At 43.2% G+C, this 16138-nt stretch overlaps 1 protein-coding gene across 4 annotated transcripts in view; it reads left to right on the top strand.

Moving 5' to 3' along the window:
- The first annotated feature begins 2389 nt into the window (after positions 1-2389).
- Positions 2390-16138, top strand: part of SLC41A2 (solute carrier family 41 member 2) — a 131891-nt gene continuing 118142 nt past the window's right edge. The window contains exon 1 of one of the 4 annotated variants that reach the window (XM_074271458.1): positions 2390-2765. The gene's annotated coding sequence lies outside the window, so the exon portion shown is untranslated. Of the gene's footprint in view, positions 2766-3620; positions 3848-16138 lie in introns of those variants that run through there. The other 3 variants (XM_074271464.1, XM_074271463.1, XM_074271459.1) reach the window with 3 other exon arrangements.

The following is a 16138-nucleotide window of genomic DNA, read 5'->3' as shown; positions in this document are numbered from 1 at the left end:
TGTGGTATATGAAGGTTATGGAATATTATTGCTCGGTAAGAAATGACCAGCAGGAGGAATATAGAGAGGCCTGGAGAGACTTAAATCAACTGATGCTGAGTGAAATGAGCAGAACCAGAAGATCACTGTACACTTCAACAACAATGCTGTATGAGGATGTATTCTGATGGAAGTGGAAATCTTCAACATAAAGAAGATCCAACTCACTTCCAGTTGATCAATGATGGACAGAGGTAGCTGCACCCAGAGAAGAAACACTGGGAGGGGAATGAAAATTGTTAGCACTAATATCTGTCTGCCCAGGTTGCATGTACCTTCGGATTCTAATGTTTATTGTGCAACAAGAAAGTGATATTCGGCACACATGTATTGTACCTAGACTATATTGTAACACATGTAAAATGTATGGTATTGCCTGTCGTCGGGGGGAGGGAATACAGGGAGGGGGGGTAAATTGGAAAAATGAATACAAGGGATAATATTATAAAATATATATATATATATATAAATAATAAAAAAAAAAAAAAAAAAGGTATGAGAAAGGGGCAGCTAGATAGTGCAGTGAATCAAGCACTGGGCTTAGAACCCAGAAGAGTCATTTTTATAAGTTCAAATCCTATCTCAGACATTTTATTAGCTGCATTATTCTAGGCAAGTCACTTTACCCTGTTTGCCTTAGTTTTCTTAGTAAATGATGAGGTTTAGATTGGGGTACCCAAAGGAAAGTGAGGTCTAGGGGCGGAGCAAGCAGTTCTCTGCAAAGGAATTACAGACCTGAAAACCTAGATTTGTTAAATTTTTACTAAGTGGTAAGTCGACACTTAGCAATTCTGTGGCTCAGAGTTAATCAACATAGATTGATAAAGGAGGTTTATTATGGGGATTGGAAGTAAGGTTAAAGTCTGGTTAGGGAAAGAGGAGGACACTGGAAACATTCCTGCGGGCAGAGGCTCTCGGGGTGCCAAGCATGGTAGCTAGCATGTTTGGAACCTCTGCAAAGAGAGGCTCTTTTATAATAGGGGCTTTTGGCTACTAGCTGAAGGGGGCTTGTGGGTGGAGTCCCAGGTTGGCTCCAGGGTTAGAATTTGAATTGAATTCCTTGGGCTTGGGGACTGAGTGGTCCCCACCCAGATAACAAAGATGAAACTGTTTGTGCTTGGGGTGGAATCCTCTCCCTGAGTCAGAGTCCAAGGTTTTCTCCTTTAAGGATTTTTCAGAGTTTTGGGGTTCCCTCTTCACTATGAAATGAGCTAGAGAAAGAAAAAAATATCAGACCACTTCAATATCTTTGTCAAAAAAAAAAATTACCAAACCCAAATGGGGTCACAAAGAGACTGACTAAAAAAAGTGTGAAATGTTTCCTTCATATCTCCTTTCATTCCATTATTTTTGCACTTTCTATCCTTCAGCTTAGAAAAGTCTAAAGGGGGGCCTGCTATGTGTCGTTTAATGTTTCATATTTGTGTTTTCTTATGGTACAACGTATTCAGATACATCCCTATACTGCTTCCATCTACCTCTGCCCTCTGACCCCCATCCGGTTGGGCCTTGGCTAATCATCTTGACTTTTGTCTTTCAATGAACTCATGACCTTTTGCAATTCTGCCTCAATTAAATCTAATTGGCCTGAGAGCATCCTCTGTCCTCTCTGAGAGGAAGGATGAACAATAATCTGTGAGTCAGTCAGGGACCCGACTTGCCAGGTTGAATTGAACAACGCTGCTATTTTTCCTCCTCCCGCCCCTTCTCTTTCTTCCTTCATGTACCACACAGAGAGCGCTGCCCTTACATGTGGCAAACATTGTCCAAAGGAATATACATTTGGTTTCTTATATTTTGAAAGATATTTTGGGACTCGGAAACTAGATTTTAATCTTTTAATTTTTTTCAACTTTCTAATATATATTCAAAAAGCTGAGAAAATGAAATCTGTTTGATGCAAAGATTATGATTGTTTGAAATATAGGCCTGAGAAAACAGGCTTTGAAAGAACCCATTGTGATTCAATTGAATATACCTTTAAACCCAAATCACCGGCTAATGGACCCCAGCCGGGCCTCTCTGGTTCATTTGTTTGTTTGTTTGTTTTTTGTTTTGCGTGTTAGGTTTTCTTGAGTCAGAATAAGGGTAAATAGCAATTGTTTTCTGTTCTGATCTGAAGCTCCAGAGGGAGGCTCTTCCCCTTCCCAGACTGATCCTTTTTTTAAAAAGATTGATTTTTTTTTTTTTTTTTTTTTTGTGATGGCAAACTAGGCCATCTTTTACCTCATTTCTTACCCAGCCTTAAATCACTGAAGGGGTGTGGCCGCAGACCGACAGGGAAAAACCTGAGTGTAAAAAGGACAAGGTCACCCACTGCGTCCGGGATGTCCCAGTCATCCTGACCCGCGTCTTGCCCTCAGACTTTGGGAAGTGAGGCTGACAATAACACCTCTCCCCCTTAGCAATTCCCCAACCAATGGAGAACTTTTTTTTTGTTTTGTTAATAGCTTTGAATATTTCCAGAAACAACCATCCAGTCAATTTCACAACTGTCACGGGATCACGGAGCCAGGTGTGGCTGTGCCTCCAGGAGCGTCTGTGCCTCCAGGAGCGTCTGTGCCTCCAGGAACGCCGGTCCCTGTATGTGCTGATTCCGCCCGGCCCCATTGGGTTTTCTTGGCAAAGGCCCCGGATCATTGGCCATTCCCTCCTGTAGCGGGTCCCGGATGAAGAACATCTAAGCCCGGATCTGAACCCACATTCCTGCACCTCATTGACCCTAGGTAATGTTTTCGAAATGAATTAAAAAGCAATGCAGCTTAGATGATGTTAATTTGTGGTTTTCTAGGTCATTTCGGTTGAAGTTTTGACAACGGAGAGTCAGGTTCAGGCCTCACTTATTCCACTTCCCGTCCGGACCCCGGACGATCTCGCGGACAGAGCCTGAGAGCCGACACCACGGATAAGCCACTTAACCTGCCTGCCTCAGTTTCCCCCTCTGTAAACGGGCTACAGGAAATGGCCGGCTAGGGCAGAAAGCCCCGGAAGGGTGGGCAGGGCTGAGCACCACCAGAGAGACTGCAGAGAGGAGCTCCGCCCGGCGCCGGATCGATCCCAGGCCTCATCCGGCCGCAGAACCTGCCTCAGTGTCCGGGGCTGGGACTGCCCTCGGAAAGCCTCCCGCACGCCCATTTTACAGAGGGGAGACTGAGGCCCAGGGAGGGTAGCTGATTTAAGAGGAAAGAATTATATTGTAGTTAGAAGGAAGTTCTGAGGCCATCGATAACAGAAGCAGAGGGGTAGAGGCCAGGGAGACTCAGCCTCCTTCGAGGGAGGTGGGGGCGGCGGGGCGGAGGCTCTCGCGCTCCGCCCCGCCCCGCCCCGCCCCAGGCGCCACATCATCAGGGGACTCCTAGTTCCCGGCCCATCCCCGCGGCTGAGGTAGCCGGACCGCAACAGCTGGAGCGCGGATTCGGCGCATGCGTACAGGGCCTCGGCGAGGCCCTCGGAGGGAAAGGGGCGGGAGGGTCGGAGTCGGGCGCGAGCGCGGGCGGGGCGGGCCGGGGCGGGGCTGCGCGCGGCCAGGCCGGGCCCCGGGGCGGGCCGAGGCGGGGAGGGGCGCGCGTGTCCGACGCACGCGGCCGGGGTGGGGCGGGGGCGCGCGGCGCGCTCGCGCTCTCCGGCAGCCTGCACTGGCCGAGCCGGGAGCTGTCACGGCGGAGCGGGTGGGGGCCGCAGCCGGGCCACGCCGACTCCCCACGGGGCCTTGACCGCTGCCCCCAGCGAGCGCCGCCCGGGCAGGTGAGGATGGAGGGAAGGTCGCGGCTCGTGCGGGGGCGGGGCCGGCCCCCCCAGCGCCTGCCAGGTAGGGCCGGGAGGGAAACTGAGGCCGGCGGGGGCGCTGTTAGGGAGCCACTGAACTCAGCCCGACGGGGAAACTGAGGCCCACGGGCGTGGGGGGTCCGGGTCCCACCCCTCCCCTAGGGGGGCTTCGGGGACCATCACATCCGGAGGGGAAACTGAGGCCCGCATTGGCTGGATGACCCGCCCGGGGCGCTGGGTTCGAATTCCGCTCCGCCCTTGGGAGCTGCCATTCTCTGGGCCCCCCTTTCCACTTCCCTTAAGACCCCTTCCTGCGCCAGATGGTGTTCACGCGGTGATTGTCACGTCAGTTTCCTCTCCATTGGGGTTGGGTGACTTGGCCAGGGTCACGCTGCCAGCAAGCGTCTGAGGCAGGATTGGAACCCAGGCCCGCTGCTTCCAGGGCTGAGCTCCATCGGGGTAGCACCCCCTCCCCCCACCTGTCACTGGGTGATGAGGGCTTGGGCTCTAAAGAGCAGCACTGGAAATCTCTCTTTAACCGCCTGCTTCCAAGTCCAGCCCTTTCCTCCTGGGCCTGCCGGGGCCTCAGTCTCCACATCTGTGCCCCTCTGCCTTTTCCTGGGGCGGGATCGAGCATCTCAGCCCTCTGTGCCCCGGCCCCCTGCGGGGAAGAGGTCCTGTGAGCAGAGGTCCCTGCTACAGAAGGGAGACCCCGGGAGAAGGCCCCGGCCCAGGTCCCGCAGGCAGGGCGGCCCATGCTTCTGTGAGGGCACCCACCCTGCTCGGGTCCACCTGCCTCCCTCAGGAGGGCTGCCTGGCTTCTGGCTTGAGGCCTGAGGCCACCTGAGCTCTCCTCCCAGTTTGGTGGGAGCCCTGGCCACCCCAGGGCTCAGCTGCCTCACCTGGCCGGGCTGGTCTGCCGGGAGGAGCCCTTGCTATGGGAGACAGTCATGGGCCCATCAGTTCTGCAGCCTCCTCTGCCCCCAAATCAGAGGCAGGGCTGGCTTTCCTCCCCGGGCTTCTGGAGGGCCGTCGCTAGGCCCCTCTAAACTCCACTTTGTGGGAGTGCCTTGTGTGGCCAAGACTTGGGTCCTCCCAGAGCTCATGGAAGCAGGCGGCGCCTTCAGAGTCGTGGCCTTTGTGGGGAGTCACAGAACACAACTTTGTTTTTTTAAATTCAGTAGTATCTTATTTTTTTCCAATCACATATAAGGATAGCTTTCAGTTTTCATCTTTGTAAGACTTTTTTAAGTTCCAAATTTTTCTTTTCTCCCTCTTCACCCTTCCCAAGACACCAAGCCATCTGACAGAGACTATACATGTACAATGCTTTTAAACATATTTCCATATTAATCATATTATGAAAGAAAAGTTGGAACAAAAGGGAAAAAGCAAACCGATACTTTAAAAAGGCTGAAAACAGTATGCTTCGACCAGCATTCGGAATTCATAGTTCTCTCTCTGGAGGCAAATAGTGTTTTCCATCCCACGTCTATTGGAATTGTATCGGATTAATGTTTTGTTGAGAAGAGAGAGACTCTTTTTCTTTAAAAACAAAAGACTTTCTTTTCTCTTTCATTTTTTCATCATCAGAATTCCGTCTAGTGTCCTATCTGATATAACAAATTCTATTTTTTAAAGAAAAAAAAGAGGCAACAAAAGTCGCAAAACTGATTGATCCTCCAAGAGTCTGAAAACATAGGCATTGTGTCATAGCTCCAGCCCTTCCGCCAGTGAAGGCGTGGGCCCCCTTTAAGTCTTGGGCTTTATTTTATGGCTCAGTTGTTATGTAACATTCTCACTTGTGCATCGGAAGAATCAGAAAACGACTCTTGACAGATTCTAGGCTTTGGGTCAGCATGGAGGCTGCTGGGTTGGAAGTCAAAAGATCTGGTTGCTTACTATTCTTGTGACCAGGGGCAGATCACTTCCTTTTTCTGGGCCCCTTTTCTTCCTCTTGAAATTGATCAGCTTGGACCCAATGACCTGTCAACCACAATAATTCAACATACATTTATTAAGCCCTTTGGATGGACTAGGAATTAAAAAGGTAACAATAACTGAATTTATATTCTCTTTGGCGTGATTCAGAGTATGCACAGATAAGTAATGGCTAAAGAACATAGAGCAAGAAAGAGTAATAAGCTTGGAGAACTGGAAATGTTGCTTTTTTTTTTTTTTTTTTTCCTTTATATTTCCTGGATTTAGCATAATGCCTAGTATGCAGTAGGTGCTTAATGAATGTTGAATGAGTGATTTTGGAGATTAAGCAAGGAAGTCTTCATGGAAGAGGTGTCACTTGAGCAGAGTTGAGGGGATTGTTATTCTAGATATTGACGTAAGTACCTGGAGGCAGCCAGGTAGCCCAGTGGATAAGTACTTTCCAGGCCATATCTGCCCAAAAAATCATAACTTACAACTCCCCATCCAAGTGTTTGTCATTTATAGTTAGCCAGAGTGAGTGAAATGAGCAGGACCAGGAGATCGTTGTATACTTCAACAACAATACTATATGATGATCAATTCTGATGGACGAAGCCCTCTTAACAATGAGATGAACCAAATCAGTTCCAATAGAGCAGTAATGAACTGAACCAGCTACACCCAGCGAAAGAACTCTGGGAGATGACTATGAACCACCACATAGAATTCCCAATGCATTTTGGATTTCCTTCACAGGCTAATTGTACACTATCTCAAAGTCTGATTCTTTTTGTGCAGCAAAATAACTGTTTGGACATGTATAGATATGTTGTATTTAACTTATACTTTAACATATTTAACATGTAATGGTCAACCTGCCATCTGGGGGAGGGAGGAAGGAGGGGAAAAGTTGGAACAAAAGGCTTGGCAATTGTCAGTGCTGGAAAATTACCCATGCATGTATCTGGTAAATAAAAAGCTATAATTAAAAAAAATAGTTAGCCAGAGGACATAATTTAGAGTAAAGGTATTTAATGAAAGGTATAATAATACTAAAAAAGTATTGCCAAAATATTTCTCCCATAAATTTAGAGCATATTTTCCCACAGATTCCCATACTGTCAATCAATAAATTGATATTTATATCTCATTCATATATAAGTATATACATACATATAAAACTAAAATATAATATACATCAAAGAGGTATACACAGAGGGAGCATGTTTGGTAGGGACACATAATGTGGTTTTGCTTACACGTGTAGCCAAGATACCTGGGTAGCAGGACAAGTCGTAGCACCAGTGCTTCTGGAGCCCTGCCGTATCCTGGCTGTGCTCCCACTGGGTCTGCTCCCCACTGCTCTCCCCTGAGCACGTTGTCTTTGCCCCATATGGCTTTTCACTTGAACCACTTCAGGGTGGTTCAGCTGGTTGTGAAATTTCCATTAAACATAGTCCGGCCTGGACCCCACAGAGCTATGGAACTTTTCCCTGCCTAGCTCCATTGAACTTTTTTAGCTATGGAACCAGTCTCTTCCACATGAGAACAGTGTGCTCTGTTGTGTTCTTTTCATTTAAAAGGCAAAGACTTTTCATTTAGAAAAATAGCTGAAATGCAAATTAAGACAACTCTGAGGTATCACTTCACACCTCTCAGAGTGGCTAAAATGACAGGAAAAGATAATGATGAATGCTGGAGGGGATGTGGGAAAACTGGGATCCTTACCTGTACTCACCTGTAATGAGAGTGAAGAGAATGAGACTGATTTTAGAGATGCTATTGATATAAAATTGACAAGACTTGGCGACTGATCAGGGATGAAGGAAAGAAGATCTGGGAATAATTTCTGCGTGTTTGGGAAGATGAGTTGCCAATTAAGGTACCCTTTGGACTTTGCATGGGAAGTTTGTAGGTGGGGCACATCCTTGTGTAATGTGATACCTGTAAGACATTTAGGAGGTGAGATCTAGTAAGCACTTAATGTGCGACTGACATGCAGGAAAGAGGTCAGGGCTGGATACATGGATTCAGGAATCAGTAGATGAAACTTGAATCCTTGGGAGCTGATAAAGTCTCCAGAGAGATCATGTAGTACAAAGAGAAGAGCATCAGGACAAATTGCTGAGGAACACCAGCTCTCACAGGACAGGAAATGGATGATCATCATCAGCAAAGGAGCTTGGCTGGGTACAGTCAGACTGCAAATGTCCCTTCCAGTTTTCAGTCTGTTTTTGTATGAAGGTAAGCAAGTTGTTGATCAGATCAGTCAATTCAATTCTCCTTTTTTGTACAGGATGATGGCTGAATAAGACTGATTTGAACCTTATTCAGTCATCATCCCATACAAATGAACAGAATTTAATTTGAATCTTTCTTTCAAAATATTCTACAAGCTTATTTAGATCTCCTTCCTGCTCTACCTTTTCCTATTTTAGTTTTTTTCTGGGATCCTGAGAAAAAAAGAAATCAGTATAACCAGAGGTTTGACAAAGATATATGAAACTGACTGCAGAATTTTAGAGCTGGATAGTGACTATTTAGGCCTATCTATTTTCCAAAAGGAATCCCCAAACAGTGGACTTTTGCTTTTAGATTTAATTTGAATAATCACAATATCATAATTGCTAGTATTAACAAAATTTAGGAAAATCAAACAAATACAGTATATTTCTTTTTCATTTAAGAAAAAAAAACTTTTTTTGATATGTGAGTTTGGATATATTGGATTACTTGCCATCTAGGGAAGGGGGTGAGGAGAAGGGAGGGAAAACATTTAAAACACAAGATTTTGTAAGGGTGAATGTTGAAAATGATCTTTGTATATATTCTGAAAATAAAAAAGCTTTAATTAAAAAAAATGTGAGTATGGGAAGTCTATCTCTTCCTAAATTGGAATGGACCTTTATTAAAATATTGCTCATAATTTTAGATGGACTAAAAAAAAGGCTTGTAGATGGCTTTTGCTTTTAAATCAACTTTTTTTTTGGAAGCAGTTGGTGTTAAGTGACACGTTCAGGGTCACACAGTTACTAAGTTTGAGTTACCTGCATCTAGAGAGAGGACGATGGGGTCTTTGAACACAGGTCTTGCTGACATCAGGGCTGGTGTTATATCCACTGTTTCACCTAACTGCCCCTAAATTAGCTCTTTCTTGAAATACCATCCTTCCTACTAGAGACTGAACTCTTTTATAAAAAGAAAAACAATTAAGCAAAACCTATGTATACATGGTGACCATGTCTGATAAAAATACATATATCATTTTGCCCCAGGACTGGTTACTCACCTGTGTTAAGGAGGGATGTAGGTTTCATGATCTCTTTTTTAGAGCCCCATTGGTGTTTTATTTACTTTGGCTTCTAGCTTTTCATTTGTACTTTTGAAGTAAGTAGATTTTGTTTTGGTTCTGTTTATTTTCTGTATTGGTTCATAAAATCTTTCCATGTTTTTCTGAATTATTTATAGTCACCATTTCTTATTACATACAAATATTGCATTGCATTTATATGCCACAGTTTGTTCAGTCTTGGTAAGGAATGTATGACTCATTTAACTGTATATCCAGATAACCCTGCTGGGCTTACAATAATAGCAGTGGTTAGAGCTAAAGGTTTTTTTTTTTTGTTTTGTTTTTTTTGAATAATAATAGCTTTTTGTTTCTCAAAATATATGCAAAGATAGTTTGCAGCATTCACTCTGGCAAAACCCTATGTTCCAAATTTTTCCAAATTTTTCACCTTCCCTCACCATCTCCTACCTCCCCTAGACAGCAAATAGTCTGATATAGTTTAAACCTATGCAATTCTTTTAAACATATTTTCACAATTTATCATGTTACACAAGAAAATCAGATCAAGAGAAAAAAGTGAGAAAGAAAAAAACAAGAAACTAACAATAAAAAAGTGAAAATGCTATGTTGTGATCCACATTCAGTCGTCATGGTCTGGCTGCACATGGCTCTCTCCATCACAAGACCATTGGAACTGCCCTGAAAAGAGCCATGTCCAACATAGTTGATCATCTGTGTATAAGGTTATAACTGGTTCTGCTCCCTTCCTTTAGCATCAGTTCACATAAGTTGTTAGAGCTGAGTTGACAGAACCTTTAAGGTGGGTAAAGATGTGATTTTCATTTTGATTTTCACACTAACACTTGCAGGAGTGAGTGACTTGGCCCGAGTTCCTAGGGCATCTGGCCTTCTCTGCACTAGAGTGGAGTCATTAGGCCGGAAGGAGGCTCTTGCTTCTGAGAACCTGTGGGCCTATGCTTTCCTTGAGTGCTCTACGTGGAGGGGCTGGAGCAGAAGGGCTGCCCTGTTGCTCCTTGGTTGGCCAGGCAGAAGACCAAAATGACATCCCTGTGCTGGGGCCAAGTCATGGAGGGTCTGAATGTGGCCGATGGGACCAACAGGAGCTCGGAGTGCTCTGCCATGGTACAAATGTCAGCATGTGGGGTGCACTCTCTTGGATTTCTTTTGGGCTCCTTCAGTTCTGATTTGATCAGAGAGCCTGGCACCTTCTGAGGTACCCCATGTTGGGCATCCTGCACCAGCCTCCCATGGCATCCAAACAGTCTTAAAGTTCTTCAGAGAGAGCTACGGAATGTCCTGGAGTTGCTTCTTTTGACCACCCCATGAGCACTCATCCTGTGTGAGTACTTTTGGCAAGTGTACGTTTGGATTGGAACAGCGTGGCCAGCCCATGGGATTTTGAAGGCAGTTTGGTTTAAGAAAGACCTCGGTGTCCACTGGTGATATGGGTTATTCATACCTCTGGGGTGAAAGCTTCCAGGCTTTTCAGAGCTGCTCGTTCACCCTTGGTATCCACCTCATCCCACTCTCACTCATGGCTCCAAGAAGCCTTATTGAACATACACCCCACTAAACACCCCTTGGAGAATTAGATGAAGGAGATCTTCAAAGCCTGTGTGCTTTCCCTTTGTCTTGTAACTTTGGCCTTCTTCTGGCCTGCGTTGCTGTCCCACTGCTCCTGAAAAGGACCCCAAAGGAGACATGGCCCACTTTATGGGGACAAAGATAGGGAAGGAAAAGTATTCCTAAATTCCATTTCATATGGAAATATTGGGGTAGCAAAGTGGCTCAATGAATAGACATTTCTTACCTGCATGACTGGGCAAGTCAGTTTGCTTCTGTCTGCCTCTATTTCCTCATCTGTGAAATGGAGAAAATAATGGCACCTACTTCCCTAGGTCGTTGTGAGCCTTAAATGAGATAATATATGAAAAGCATTTGGCAAATGAAGGGAGGTTGTAAGAGCTAGCTGACTTGTTGGATGACAACTAGGATCCAACAGGATAGAATGATGGACTAAATCAAATAAGCTTAAATTTTGCTGCTGTTTAGTTATTTCAGTGTTGTCTACCTCTTTGTGACTTCATTTGGGATTTTTCTGGCAGAGACACTGGAGGGGTTTGCCATTTTCTTCTCCAGTTCATTTTACAGATGAGGAACCTGAGGCAGACAAGTTAAGTGTACTATTTTTATCCCCATTTGGCAGATGAGGAACCTGAGGCAGACAAGTTAAGTGTACTATTTTTATCCCCATTTGGCAGATGAGGAAACTGAGGCAGACAAGTTAAGTGTACTATTTTTATCCCCATTTGGCAGATGAGGAACCTGAGGCAGACAAGTTAAGTGTACTATTTTTATCCCCATTTGGCAGATGAGGAAACTGAGGCAGACAAGTTAAGTGTACTATTTTTATCTCCATTTGGCAGATGAGGAACCTGAGGCAGACAGGTTAAGTGTACTATTTTTATCCCCATTTGGCAGATGAGGAAACTGAGGCAGACAAGTTAAGTGTACTATTTTTATCCCCATTTTGCAGATGAGGAACCTGAGGCAGACAAGTTAAGTGTATTATTTTTATCCCCATTTTGCAGATGAGGAACCTGAGGCAGACAGGTTAAATGTACTTGTGAGCATTAAATGAGATAATATAGCACAGTACCTGGTGCATATTAATCACTATTTGTGTTAGCTAACTATTATTATTGGTGACAAAACAGTCTGCATGGTAAAATGACTTTCCAGAGAACAAGTTGGAACAAAAGTCCTAAGTCTTCTGATCCCCAAATTCACTATTTGACAGACTTTCTTAGTGCTTGGGGTTCCCCCTTTTTAGTGACCTTCCTTTTCTGACCTTGGATTCAGTTGGTGTCCATTATCTTCAAGGTTCTACCCTCAAAACATAGTTTTAGGGAAAGATCTGCAAGGCTTTAGTGAAAATGACTGGCAAGACTTAAAATAGCTTTCTTCCCAGGGTTATTTTCATTCCAAACAGTGACAAATCCTTAAATTCAGTTCACATACCTATAATTTGTATCATTTCAGTCAGCAAGATTCTGAAAGAAGGTATTTGGAGAAGCCTGAGACCTGAATCCCCCGCAGTCATACCAAGTAGGCCATAGTCTGCTTTTAAAGTGAGCCTTGCCTGTAATTGATCCACTCAGCACAGTCTGCCTCCCCTCCTTACCCCCAGTCACCTAAGCTATAATTCTTGGGATTATTAAAATGGAACTGTTTTGAGTGGTGAGATAGAGTAACTGAATAGAAACATAAGGGAACTTTAATTTTAATCCCAGGTTTGCTAGTAACAAATATAACTTCAGAAATAATATTTAATCCTTTTATTAAGTAAGGCTAACAATTTTAGTATACTTCTCAGCTTTTGGAATTAATGAAATTATTATAATTTTAAAATTAACTTTCTGAAAATATAATAGACATACTAGCAATCTTTGACTTATTTAATAATGGTCTCTTTCTTTCTATCCTTTCTCTCTCCCCTGCCCCCCTAAGTCTGGCCATAGCTCCTGCTAGAAAAAAGTATAGTTTTTCGAGGATCTTGGGTGTAGAAGTAGAGAAGGATAGATGGTATAACACATGGCTTAAATGTACTAAGGATCAGAGTCCCTAGGAAGATGGTCCAACTTAGATACTTGTCTTAGAATATTTTTTCCCCACTCTTAGGGAACATTTTAATTTATTATACTTCCTGAAAATCTACCAGTGAAAAATTTGGTGAGAGTGGGGAATGGGCCTTTATCAACACTACATAGAGTCAAAGTCAATTAGGATTACTTATCTGACATTTTTTAAAAAATGTAGTTTGAGGAGAATTAAGAAACTAACAGCCATCTTAGAGCAAATTATTTAAATTTAAATGAATTCTTCCTAATACCCAATTTAGATCTGAGATATGGAGATAGTAGAAGCTTTGATTGGGAGACTGCAAAAATGGAGAGGAAGGGTGTACAAAAATGGAAGGCCTGAGGGTGTACAGCTACTACTGTTACATTTCTTTCTTTATCACTCTTCCCCTCAAAATATATGAGTGGCTGTGTCACACCCAAGTATGGGGACTTGGGGAGAGGAGATATAGATCTATAATGAAAGGTACTAAAGAAAAACTATTAGAAAGTTTTACCAAAGAGCTAGCCTTGATCCACTAGGAGAAGGGGAGATTTAACATCACCGTAGGCTTGGGAAGCCCTGAGAGTGATTTGTCCAACATCTTACAGTCATTATATGTTGAGGAACTTGAACACAGATCTTGTGGCTTCAAGATAGTCTCTATCTGTTGTGCCATATTGCATATAGTGGACATATATTAAACACTTAGTAATTGATGGATAATCCCATTTCCTTTTTTTTTTTTTTTTTTTTTTTTTAATTTTGGACATGATAACTAGTGTTCTGGATCAGGTGAAGTGTTGTAGCCATGCCGTGTTTAGATTTCATTACAACATTTACTAGACATTCTCATGCCGTCTTTGTGGAAAAGATAAGGTAATGTCCAGAGACAGGGTTAGGCAATAGTACTGTTACTTAGGATGATAGGACCCATGGAGCGGTGATTAATGGTAAGGAAGTTTCCAGTTGAGTGCCTTAGGGATCTGACCTTGACCTTGTTCTGCCTGACATTTTTACTACTGATTTTATAAAAATCTAGGTGGCTTCCTTGTTAAGTTTGCAAATGAAGGGAGGTTTTAAGAGCTAGCTGACATGCTGGATGAGAGTATCCAAATTAGGATCCAACAGAATGATGCACTGATTCAAATAAGTTTAAATTTTGCTGCTGTTGTTCAGTTATTTCAGTGTTGTCTGCCTTTTTGTGACTTCATTTGGGATTTTCCAGGCAGAGATGCTGGAGGGGTTTGCCATTTTCTTCTCTAGCTCATTTTACAGATGAGAAATCTGAGGCAGACAGGATAAGGGTATTATTTTTTGTCCCCATTTTGCAGATGAGGAACCTGAGGCAGACAAGTTAAGTGTACTATTTTTATCCCCATTTTGCAGATGAGGAACCCGAGGCAGACAGGTTATGTAACTCACTTGCCTAGGCTCACACCTAATAAACATGGTTCTGTTGAAAGCTGGGGCACTATGCAGAAAGTGAGATGGGTCAGTAGAAGGGGCATCTGGGAAGCCTGAGAATAAGGGGACTCGTGACGGAGTCTTGTCTCTGCTGTTAATCATCCCACCCGGGGTGGGGGGAGATAGCGCTCTTCCACTTGGTGCCTCAGTTTCCCCAGATGTAAAGTGAGGGAAGTTGGTCTGAGGAGATGGGTTTGAAGGTTCTCTCTAGTTTAAATCCATGATCCTGGGGTTTGCTTTGGCTCCCAGTACTGCCACTTTAGATCTGTGTGACCTAGGATCAGTCACTGAAAGCTTTTGAGCCTGAGTATCTTCATTTGTAAAATGAAGATCTTAGAGTTGGGGGACCTCTGAGATACCACCCAGATCTACAAATCTGTGGTCTTGTGATTCATGATCAGGAAATAGTGTGTTGTGCCATGGAGCCATGCTGACTACAATGGGGTAAAAATAGAAATTTCAAATACTCCATTATTACCGAAACCAGAACAAAATTCAATTTTGTTACGCTGTGATTATTTTCCAATATTTAGGTTTAAATCCAGGTTTTTATGTTATCTGGAGGCCAATATCACTTTTATTCTTGGGGAAGTTAAATAAATTGGAATGTCAATAGAATCGTCTTAAGAATTGTTATTTTATGAAATAGAATCATAGAATTTATAGCTGGAGGAGACCTCATTGATCCTCTAGATCAAGCCTTTATTCTACACTTGGGGAGACTGAGACATAGCGGCCTAGGGCCTTGTCCAAGCTCACCTGACTAGAAAGTAGCCAGAGTTGGCCTTTAGTCCCAGAGAGTAAAACTCCAACTCCAATTCTCCTACAACACCATGGGAGTTCCCCCCCCCCCCAGTCCCCATTGTTGTTTTTGAGGGATGCCAGTGGAAGTGTTCATGTTTGAGAGCATTCGATGACTTGACCAGAACACTCTTAATTTTTTTCCAGCTAGAATGTGGTATATTTGGATTAGGATTAGTTTTTTTTTTTTTTGTGTTTGTGTGTGTTTTATTGATGCTTTTAAAAAACATCCTTTTTTACTTTTCAACAGCCCCCCCCCTCCCTAAAATACATACCAGTCCTTTGTGGTCCGATAAAAAAGATCAGTCAACAGATCAGCCATATCTGACCATGTCTTCCGCATTCCTCCATACTGAGAGGGGAGGGCTTGCCTCCCTGTCAGTCTAAAGTAGTGATTAGCTAGCATTCTGCTATCTTTCAGTATTGTTTTCAAATGAGATAATATCTGTACAATATTTACTTACCCCATAGCAGGTGATTAATAAAACTTGAACCTTCCCTTTTCTTTTCCCTCTATGTTATTTTAGTCATTTTGTAAGTTGTTTCCTTGATTTTGCATCACCTCATACAACTATGAAAGGTAAGTCTGTTCTCTATCACCCTGAGTTTTGAGAGGCTCATTGACCTCCAAGTCAGACTGGTGGATAATTTTTATGTGACAACAGCTCTTGAAGCTCATTGACTCTTTTAGTACTTTTGTGGTCTGTATCAGTGTGGGTAGAGGGGTCCCACATCCCCTCCAATCATACTTTAAAGTACTGAAGAAGTTTTATCTCAGCCAATGAATATGAGCCAAATGCATCTCTCTGCAGACATTGTGCTGGGGGTGGGAGAAATGAAAGACTTTGGGGAGACAAACCTAATTCTGGACCTGAGTTTCCTGAATAAGGAGGAAGTCACTGCAAAGATATAAATGATATGGGACCTGATGTGACTGTTCCACCTTAGAATGTATTTTAGAGAGGGAGGCTAAAGCTGGATATAGACTGATGTGCTTATTAGGGTTCAAGGGAGCAGATTTCCAAACAATTTAGAGAAAGGAGAAGCAGGATCTCATGCTCTGAAATTCTTTTTTTTTTTTTTAATTTTTAATTAAATCTCTTTTCTTTTCTTTCCTTTTTTCTTTCTTTTCTTTTTTTTTTTAATTTTTAATTAAATCTCTTTTCTTTTCTTTCCTTTTTTCTTTCTTTTCTTTTTTTTTCTTTTTCT

Source organism: Sminthopsis crassicaudata, chromosome 5 (assembly GCF_048593235.1).
Source record: "Sminthopsis crassicaudata isolate SCR6 chromosome 5, ASM4859323v1, whole genome shotgun sequence".
In the NCBI taxonomy this organism is placed as follows: domain Eukaryota; kingdom Metazoa; phylum Chordata; class Mammalia; order Dasyuromorphia; family Dasyuridae; genus Sminthopsis; species Sminthopsis crassicaudata.
The sequence above is the reverse complement of the archived record's forward strand: the minus strand, read 5'-3'. Positions and strand labels throughout refer to the sequence as shown.